Consider the following 10805-nt stretch of genomic DNA (forward strand, 5'->3'; position numbering starts at 1 on the left):
GCTCCGGCTCCCTGTGCACAGGGCAAGGATGCATGGATTATCCCAGGCTGGACCAGGGATGCTCAGGGATGCTCCGGCTCCCTGTGCACAGGGCAAGGATGCACGGATCATCCTGGGCTGGACCAGGGATGCTCCGGCTCCCTGTGCACAGGGCAAGGATGCACGGATCATCCCGGGCTGGACCAGGGATGCTCCAGCTCCCTCTACAAAGGGGAAAAAATAAGCGCCAAGCACGGATATACTCAATTCCCAGCTTTTTCCCGCAAGGATTCAGGCTATCCATAAGGAAAACTCAACCGGGCACAAGCTGGCTTCACCACCACCACCACCACCACCACCCCCGACCACCACGAAGCACAACGAGCGGTCGCTCATCTAAATAAACCCGGGATATACCAAAGGGATGAGCCGGACCGGCGGCCGCCTCCGGCTCTTGTTGCAGGATCCGGCCGCTCCGAGAGATTGCGGAGCCGTGCCGTAAAGGGGCTATTTTGAGACGAGATAACGTTTCACCAACAATTTCCCTTGGTTTCATGTGACACGGAGCCAGCATCCCGAAAATAAAACGGGCGACCGCTCCCCGGCCTTAAAGGGAACAGAAATACAAACGTTAAATATGACAGCGCAGACGCCCGAATAATCGATATTAATGATTTTTTTCTTATTTTAGGTTATTTATAGGGAGGAGAATAAAAGGTGAAAAGCGCTTTGGATTTCAGCGAAGAGTTGCAAATCCCGTTAATTAATAGCACAGCGGGCTCAAAGACGCCGCTGAGATCCAGAGTTTGGGATCGCAGAGGGATTTGGGAGGGGGAAGGAGGGGATTTTTCCCCTGATTTGAGGAGTTTGCCCCCAGAAAGTAAAAAAAAATAAATCAATAAAAGGTATCGCTCCCCGGGCAGGATTGGGCCCCGCCGGCCGCGTGCTTGGGGGTTTTCCTACCCAAAGCGGCGGCAAAGACGTGACGCTCCGCGCGCCGAAATAGCAAAAATAGTTGGAAAAAATTATCGTTCGCTGATTTTTTTTTTAAATTTTTTTATTTTTTTGGCAACGAGCCCAATGGGGATTTTTGCTGTTTGGGGCGAAAAAGCTCAGATTTAGGATTATCCCCGTCCTTGCAGCCACATCACCGCTTGTTATTAGCGCACATTAAAATAATTCCGTACGAGTAAAGTATAAATTCAAAGAGTTTGGCCAAAACAGCTCAGTCTCTTGATTGAAAACTACCATTTATCAGCTGGAAAAATACTTTGCGTCTCTCGCGGAAGATAAAAATCCCTTTTTGCAGCTAAAATCTGTTCGGCGGCAAGTTTGAAAGTTATTTTCCACTCTATTTCTGCAGCTCCGGGGACGTCCCCTCTGCGCTATGGACTTTCCTCGCCGGCCAACGGGACGTTTGAAATTCATGTTATAAGCCAAAAAAATAAATAAAAAAATAAAAATTAAAAAAAAAATTAAAAAAAATAAAAAATGGCACCAGGGTGAACATTTTTCCAGGAATCTGGAACGGAGCTCGGATGTTGGCGGGAAGCGCGCCGGCCTACGCACGCGGTGGTTTTCCCCCTGGAAATGGCCGTCCTACGGCGCTCTTGGGCCTCTCGACTCGCGTCGGAAAAGTTATTTTTTCGGAGCGTCTGAGCGGGACGATCTCCACCTGGAAGTTCCGCGCGCGGAAGACGTTGCCGCGATTTTTCCTTCCCGCGCGGCCGGCGCTCGCTCCGCTCTCCCACTCGATCCTACTTCCTACTTCCTGCTACCACTCAACCCGCCGATAATTTATAATTATAGATGATTATTTATAGTAATACAAATCAATTTGCGACGATAAATCAATAAGTCCACCCACGACTTTCTGTCATAAATCAATAAATCACCGGCTTTTTTTTAATTATTATTACAAGCCAATTAGAATCAAATCGAATTTAATTAGATTTAGCTTTAGCCGCTGGGCTAAATGCCACCATCCATCCCCCTCCCTTCCTCCCCCCCCCCCCAAAAAAAAAAAAAAAAGGAGGTATTTATAGCCGGCGCGTCTCATCCCCGCTGCCCTCGGCCCCGGCGATTAATTAAATTAGCACAAAGAGGGGTTTGTTGAGCGGCTCCGGCCTCGCAAAATCGAGCCGGCGAACAGGAAACGAAGGGTCGAATTCTGTCTGGTTGGCTGATTTGGGGCCCGACGCCGATTTGGGTGCGTTTCGGCCCCTTTCGGTGCCGGTCTCCGTCGCAATTTATCCGTTAAAGAATGAGGGTTGGGGTTGGGGTTGGGGTTGGGGTTGGGGTTGGGGTTGGGGTTGGAGGGGGGGGGATGGACCCAAAGCCCTTCTCAACTCATCACAGGAGTGGGAGAGCGCTCCGGCTCCGAGCGCAATGAATTCGGGGGGAAAAAGCTTCCAGTAAATCCCGGAATTTCGCCGGCTTCCCCCCTCCCATGGAGCCAAATCCCAACACAAATGGTCGCAGGGAAAATAAACACCTCCCCCACCCCCCACCCCGACGTCGCTGCCTCGCGATAACCTCGGCCGCCTTCCCGGTGTTCTGCTATTAAAGATGCCGCGAAATCACTTGATTCGGTGTTTTTAGCATAAATATTCTCGCCGGGTCCTCCGGTGAAGTTGTTCGGGATGTTCATTTTAAGGGGTGGGGGGGAACAAATGGGGGGTTTGGAGGTTGTTTAGGTAAAGAGGAACGATTTAGCGCGGCTTAAGGTGGGATTAAAACGGCATTGGTGGTGTTAAATAGAAGGAAAAACTCCTCGACGGCTCTCAGGATAAGGAGAAAACGTGGAAATGCTCAAAAAGAGTGAAAGGCGACTCAATAAAAAGCGGCGGGTGCGACAGCGGGATTTGGTGGTAGTGGCGGAAATATGGGGAATGGGGAAACGCGCCCGTGATGGGGACTGGTTTGGAGTGCGTCACACGCAAAAGCTGGAGGAGAATCGGTCAAATCGTACGAGCATCCCAAAAACTGCAGCAGCATCCTGAAAATTGGACCAGCCACCCCAAAATCGGACCAGCCACCCCAAAACTGGACGAATATCCGCGAAATTGCACGAGCATCGACAATATTGCGTGAGCATCCCTACAACTGCAGCAGCATCCCGAAAATTGGACCAGGAACCCCAAAATTGGACCAGCAACCCCAAAATTGGACGAGTATCCGGAAAATTGCACGAGCATCGCCAATATTGCATGAGCATCTCTAAAACAGCAGCAGCATCCCTAAAATTGGAACAGAAACCACAAAATTGGACCAGCAAACACAAAATTGGACGAATATCCACAAAATTGCATGAGCATCCGTTAAACATCAGCAGCATCCCTCAAAATGGACCAGCCACCCCAAAATTGGACCAGGAACCCCAAAATTGGATGAATACCTGCAAAATTGCCCGAGCATCGCCAATATTGCATGAGCATCTCTAAAACAGCAGCAGCATCCCGAAAATTGGACCAGCAACACCAAAATTGGACCAGGAACCCCAAAATTGGACGAATATCCGCAAAATTGCACGAGAATCACCAACATTGCATGAGCATCCCTAAAAGCGCACCAGCACCCCTAAAATTGGACCAGGAACCCCAAAATTGTCCCAGCAGCCCCAAAATTGGACGAATATCCACAAAATTGCATGAGCATCCCTAAAAGTGCAGCAGCATTCCTAAAGTTGCAGCAGTGTCCCAAAAATCGGACGAGCATCACTAAAAGTGGACGAGCATCACTCTTAATTGCACCAGCATCACAAAAAGTGGCTAAGAATCCCTAAAATTGCACCGGCATCACTAAAATTCGCACCGGCGTCCCTAAAAATTGCACCGGCATCCCTAAAAATCCCACCAGCATCCTTAAAATCCCACCAGCATCCCTAAAATTTGCATGAGCATCCCTTAAAAATTGCACCAACATCCCTAAAAATCCCACCAGCATCCCTAAAATTTGCATGAGCATCCCTAAAAATTGCACCAGCATCCTTAAAATCCCACCAGCATCCCCAAAATTGCACCACCAATGATAAAAATTCAACCAGAATCCATAAATTGGACAAACAGCCCCAAAAGTGCACCAGCAGCCCTAAAATAACATCAGCATCCCCAAAATTCCACCAGCGTCCCTCAAAATGGCACCACCATCCCCACAATTGCAGGAGCATCCCCAAAATTCCAGCAGCACCCCCAAAGTTCCACCAGCATCCCCAAAATTGTATGAGCATCACCGAAATCACACCACCATCCCCAAAATTGCACCAACATCCTGAGAATGGCCACATCCCCAAAATTGGACCACCATCCCCCAAATTGCACCGCCGTCCCTAAAAACGGCACAAGCATCCCCAAAATTCCTAAAATTGCAGCAGCATTCCTAAAATAGCCCCAGCATCCCCAAAATTGGATGAGCATCCCCGAAATTGGATGAGCATCGCCGAAATTGGATGAGCATTGCCGAAATCACACCAGCAAACCCAAGATTGGATGAGCATCCCCAAAATTCCACCAACATCCCCAAAATTGCACCATCAATGATAAAAATTCAACCAGAATCCATAAATTGGACAAACAGCCCCAAAAGTGCACCAGCAGCCCTAAAATCACATCAACATCCCAAGAATGGCACCAGCATCCCTCAAAACGGCACCGCCATCCCCAAAATTGCACCACCATCCCCAAAATTGCACCGCCATCCCCAAAATTGGACGAGCATCCCCAAAATTCCACCAGCATCCCTCAAAACGGCACCGCCATCCCCAAAATTGCAGGAACATCACCGAAACTGGACAAGCACCTCCCAAATTCCACCGCCATCCCCAAAACTGGATGAGCATCACCGAAATCCCACCAGCGTCCCCAAAATTGCACCAGCATCCCTAAAATCACACCAGCACCCTTGGAATTGCCGCGTCCCCAAAATTGGATGAGCATTACCGTAATTGCACTGCCGTCCCCAAAAACGGCGCAAGCATCCCCAAAAATGCACCACCATTCACAAAGTTGGACGAGCAGCCCCGAAATCACACCACCGTCCCCCAAATTGCCCCAGCATTCCCAAAACTGCCCCAGCATTCCCAAAACTGCCCCAGCATTCCCAAAACTGCCCCAGCATCCCCAAAACTGCAATACCATCCCCAAAATTGCACTACCATCCCCAAAATTGGACGAGCGTCACGGAAATCACACCAGCGTCCCCCGGATTGGACGAGCAGCCCTAAAATTCCACCACCATCCCCCAAATTCCACCACCATCTCCAAAATTCCACCAACATCCCCCAAAATTGCACCATCAATGATAAAATTCAACCAGAATCCATAAATTGGACAAACAGCCCCAAAATTGCTCCGGCATCCCTGAAATCCCATCAGCATCCCCCAAATTGGCCGAGCATCCCCAAAATTGGCCGAGCATCCCCAAAATTGCACCACCGTCCCCAAAACTGGAGGAGCGTCCCCAAAATTGGAGGAGCGTCCCCAAAACTGGAGGAGAATTACTAAAACTGGACCAGCGTTACTAAAATCGGAGGAGTATCCCCCCAAAATTGCCTCCGCTGCCCCAAAATTGGCCGAGCGGATGAAATCCAGTTAAAATCCCGCCGGAAAATCAGGGGGTTGATCCCGATTTATTTTAACCCGGTTCACGCCACGCCGCATCCTTGCGGGAAAATAACCCAGCGATGGCGTTTATTCTTTATTTCTTCTTATTATTTGATTTTTGTTATTATTATTTGGTATTGACGTTCATTATTTAACTAATTTTATTATTTCTTATATTATTGTATTATTTATTATCTCATTATATTATCTATTATATCACTATATTATCTATTATCTCATTATATTATCTATTATGTCACCATATTATCTATTATATTATTCTATTCTCGATTGTATTATTCTATTCTCGATTGTATTATTCCATTATACGATATATTATATTACTTATTCTATTTTTACACATTATTTTATCGTTATGTTATTCTTTATGACCTATTTATTTCTTTTTTAAAGGTTAAAACGCGCGCCAGAAACGAAGAGGCGGCCGCCGTCTGTCAACGCCCGGCAAAATCGCCCCACTTAATTTTTAATAGAAATATAAATTTATTTATTGTTTTTTCGGGGCAATTAATTAATTGCCGGCGTTACGAGATGGCAGATCTGGCAACGGCGGTACGAAGAAAGCAATTTCGGCGCGCAACCCCGTTAAAAGACCTTTTTTCCCGGGGCATTTTAGATAAATGGGATTTTGGGGGGGGGGGAATTGAGATAATAAAGAAGAATAAAATTGTATTTATTTGGTTGTCGATTTATTTAGTTATTTTTGCTATTTTATTTTTTTTTTTTAACTCCTCCAGCAAAGTTAATGTACTCAGAATCCAGATTTGGGGGGTTGTTTTGGGGGTTTTTTTTAATTAATTTTATTCAAAGCGGATGAGGAGGATTATTTATAATAATTATTAATAACGATTCGTATTTATTAATTAATAATTATTTATTAGGAGGCGCTCAAGGGGCTGATAAAATCCACTGCCCGGAGGGGCTTCCCGGGGCCACGGAGGAGCTCCGTACGGGGACAGCCCGGCCCCGCTGCCCAAAGGAAGGGGGGGAGGGGGGGAGAAAAAAGAGGCAAAAAGAACGATGAAAAAAAAAAAGAAAAAAGGAGAAGAGAAAAAAAGGGAATGGGGAAAGTGAAAAGAAAGAGAGAAGAGAGAAGAGAGAAGAGAAAAGAGAAAAGAGAAAAAGAGAAAAGAGAAAAGAGAAAAGAGAAAAGAGAAAAGAGAAAGAGAAAAGAGAAAAGAGAAAAGAAAGAAAAGAAAGAAAAAGAAAAAAGAAAGAAAAAGAAAAAGAAAGAAAAGAAAAGGAAAAAGGAAAAGGAAAAGGAAAAGGAAAAGGAAAAGGAAAAGGAAAAGGAAAAGGAAAAGGAAAAGGAAAAGGAAAAGGAAAAGGAAAAGGAAAAGGAAAAGGAAAAGGAAAAGGAAAAGGAAAAGAAAGAAAAAGAAAAGAAAAGAAAAAGAAAAAGAAAAAGAAAAAGAAAAAGAAAAAGAAAAAGAAAAAGAAAAAGAAAAAGAAAAAGAAAAAGAAAAAAAAAGAAAAAGAAAAAGAAAAGGAAAAGGAAAAAGGAAAAGGAAAAGGAAAAGGAAAAGGAAAAGGAAAAGGAAAAGGAAAAGAAAAGAAAAGAAAAGAAAAAGAAAAGAAAAGAAAAGAAAAGAAAAGAAAAGAAAAGAAAAGAAAAGAAAAGAAAAGAAAAGAAAAGAAAAGAAAAGAAAAAGAAAAGAGAAAAGAAAGAAAAATTTAAAATCTAATGAAAAAATAAAATTAAAATAAAAATAAATGAAAAAATAAAATTAAATGAAAAATAAAACTAAATTTAAAAATAAACTTAAAACTCAACTCAAATTAAAATTAAATTTGAAGGAAGAGAAGCCAAAAGCCCAAAGGAAATCGGAAATCGTAACACAGGGCCAAAAGCCCTAAAACGGATTTTTGGCTGAGCCTCGTCCTCTTCCCGAGCCTCCTTCCGCCGTCGCTCCTTCGGAGCGTCTGCGCCTCATTAACCGCCGAGAGCCGCCGTCCCGCCGGAGCAGCGCCGCCCGGCAGAAAAAAAATTAAAAAAAAATAAAAATAATAATAATTATTATTATTATTAATAATAATAATAAAATAATATATTGATACAGCTGCAAATCACAGCTGGGCAGAGGCGACCTCCTCCCGCCGGGATCGCGCCTCCCTCCCCGTGGTTTTCCCCGGCGGGATTAGCGGCGGCATCACCCGGCTCCCTTGGGAATTTCGAGTTCGAGCCGGCGCCTTAACGACGGCGGGAAATAATTTCGGGTTTTCGCTAATTAGAGGGGAGTTCGTTAACCGCCCTCTTCGGCGGCGGTGAAAATTGGGGGGGGGGGTTAAGGGGGGGGGGGGGGGGGGGGGGGGGGGGGGGGGGGGGGGGGTTGGAGTTACGCGACGGCACGTGGGATGGGGAATCGGGCGGGAGTTGTGCGGCTCCGGCGAATTCTCCGGGAATTCCTTAAAAAAAGCGGATTTCCTTAAAAAAAAGCGGATTTCCGTAAAAAAAGCGGATTTCCTTAAAAAAAAAGCGGATTTCCTTTAAAAAAAAAGCGGATTTCCTTAAAAAAAAAAGCGGATTTCCTTAAAAAAAAGCGGATTTCCTTAAAAAAATGGCCATTTCCTTTAAAATAAATGGGAATTGCCTTAAGAAAAGGAGATTTCCTTTAAGAAAAAAAGGAATTCCTTTAAAAAAATACGTCCTTAAAAAAGGAGATTTGCTTAAAAGAAGGGGGAGATTTCCTTAAGAAAAAGGAAGATTTCCTTAAAAAAAAGTGGATTTCCTTAAAAAAAAGTGGATTTCCTTAAAAAAAAGGGGATTTTCTTAAAAAAAAAAGGGGATTTCCTTAAAAAAAAGGGGATTTCCTCAATAAAATGGGGATTTCCTATAAAATAAGTGGGAATGCCTTAAGAAAAAAGATTTCCTTTAAGAAAAAAGATTTCCTTTAAAAATACGTCTTTAAAAAAGGAGATTTGCTTAAAAAAGGGGGGAGATTTCCTGAAAAAAGGGGAGATATCCCTAGAAATGGGGATTTCCTTAAAAAGGAGATTTCCATTAAAATAAGGCTATTTCCTTTAAAAAAGGCAATTTCCTTAAAGAAAAAGGGCGATTGCCTTTAAAAAGAAGGCGATTTCCTTAAAATAGGGGGAGATTTCCTTAAAAAAGGGGGAAATTTCCTTAAAAAAAAAGATTTCCATCAACAAAAGGTCATTTCCTTAAAAGAAAACGTAATTTCCTCAAAAAAAAAAAGGTGATTTCCTTAAAAACAAGTCAATTTCCTTAAAAAGAAGGCGATTTCCTTAAAAGGAAAGGCGATTTCCCAAAAAAAAAGAAAGGCGATTTCCTTAAAAGTTGATTTCATCAAAAAATACGGCAATTTCCTTCAAAAAGGGGGAGATTTCCCTTAAAAAAAAGATTTCCATTACAAAAAGGCTATTTCCTTAAAAAAAAAAAAAAGGCAATTTCCTAAAGGAAAAGGCGATTTCCTTCAAAAAAGGGGGCAATTCCTTTAAAAAAAAGGCGATTTCTTTAAAAAAAAAAAGGTGATTTCCTAAAAAATGAGGCAATTCCCTTAAAAATAAGATAAGTTCCTAAAAAAGAGGCAATTCCCTTAAAAAAAAGGCAATTTCCTAAAGGAAAAGGCGATTTCCTTCAAAAAAAGGGGGCAATTCCTTTAAAAAAAAAGGTGATTTCTTTAAAAAAAAAAAGGTGATTTCCTAAAAAAAGAGGCAATTCCCTTAAAAAATAAGGTAATTTCCTAAAAAAAGAGGCAATTCCCTTAAAAAAAAGGCAATTTCCTAAAGGAAAAGGCGATTTCCTTCAAATAAAAAAGGGCAATTCCTTTAAAAAAAAGGCGATTTCTTTAAGAAAAAAGTTAATTTCCTAAAAAAAGAGGCAATTTCCTTAAAAAATAAGATAAGTTCCTAAAAGAAGAGGCAATTTCCTTAAAAAAAAAGCAATTTCCTAAAGGAAAAGGCGATTTCCTTCAAATAAAAAAGGGCAATTCCTTTAAAAAAAAGGCGATTTCTTTAAAAAAAAAGTTAATTTCCTAAAAAAAGAGGCAATTTCCTTAAAAATAAGATAAGTCCTAAAAAAAGAGGCAATTCCCTTATAAAAAAGGGCAATTTCCTAAAAAAAGAGGCAATTTCCTTAAAAAAAAAAGGCAATTTCCTAAAGGAAAAGGCGATTTCCTTCAAATAAAAAAGGGCAATTCCTTTAAAAAAAGGCGATTTCTTTAAAAAAAAAAAAGATAATTTCCTAAAAAAAGAGGCAATTCCTTAAAAAAAAAGATAATTTCCTTAAAAAAAAAGGCAATTTCCTAAAGGAAAAGGTGATTTCCTTCCAAAAAGAGGGCAATTCCTTTAAAAAAAAAAAAAAGCGATTTCTTTAAAAAAAAAAAAGAAAAAAAGCCGATTTCCTAAAAAAATAAAAAAGGCAATTTCCTAAAAAAGAGGCAATTTCCTTATTAAAAAAAAAAAAAAAGGCGATTTCCTAAAACAAAAAAGGAAATTTCCTGCACTTCCCCCTCCCCAAAAAAAAAAAATGACAGAGGGAGAAGGGAAACACCCCCCCACCCCCCCCCCCCTCGCGATGCAGTTTTTTGGGATTCGGGGCTGCGGACTGCCTTAAAAATCATCATTTTGGGACGCACAGCATCGCCCCCCTCCCCCCTCCCCCCCCAATTAAACCTCTCCCGTAATTAGCCTCCGGCAATTAAACTTTTGCCCCTAACGAAGAATCTCAGCGCCGGGAGTTAAATAAGAGGGGGGGGGGGGGGGGGGGAAATGTAAAATCATAATAAATACGGAGAAATCCCGAATGGCTCATCTGCTCCGAACGCTTTCACCCCCCCCCCCAAAAAAAAATCAAAAAAAATTTAAAAAAATTTAAAAAAAAAAAAAAACACAAAAAAAGTGATATTTTTTTACCCAAATTGCCCCAAATCCCATTAATTCCCCCATTAATTCCAGCGCGGAGCTGCACACCCGCCCCCGAAAATTCCCACTTTTTGGGGTGGTTTTTTTGTCGTTTCATCGAGAATCCCCCCCCCCCCCCCCCCCCCCCCCCCCCAACCCCCCGATCCCAAATCTTTTCCGCGGCGGGAAGATGCCCAAACGCGCCGAGTCAGCACTTTGGGAGGCGCGACACCCCCACCCCCCCCCCCAAAAGTTGTGCCGAAATTCGGATTCACCCAATTCCCGCCCCCCCCTCCCCCGCAAACACACTCCCCTGTTGGGTTTATATTTTATTTTTTGGGG

The sequence above is a fragment of the Vanellus vanellus genome, assembly GCF_965231255.1.
Source record: "Vanellus vanellus genome assembly, chromosome: 21".
NCBI classification, from domain to species: Eukaryota; Metazoa; Chordata; class Aves; order Charadriiformes; family Charadriidae; genus Vanellus; species Vanellus vanellus.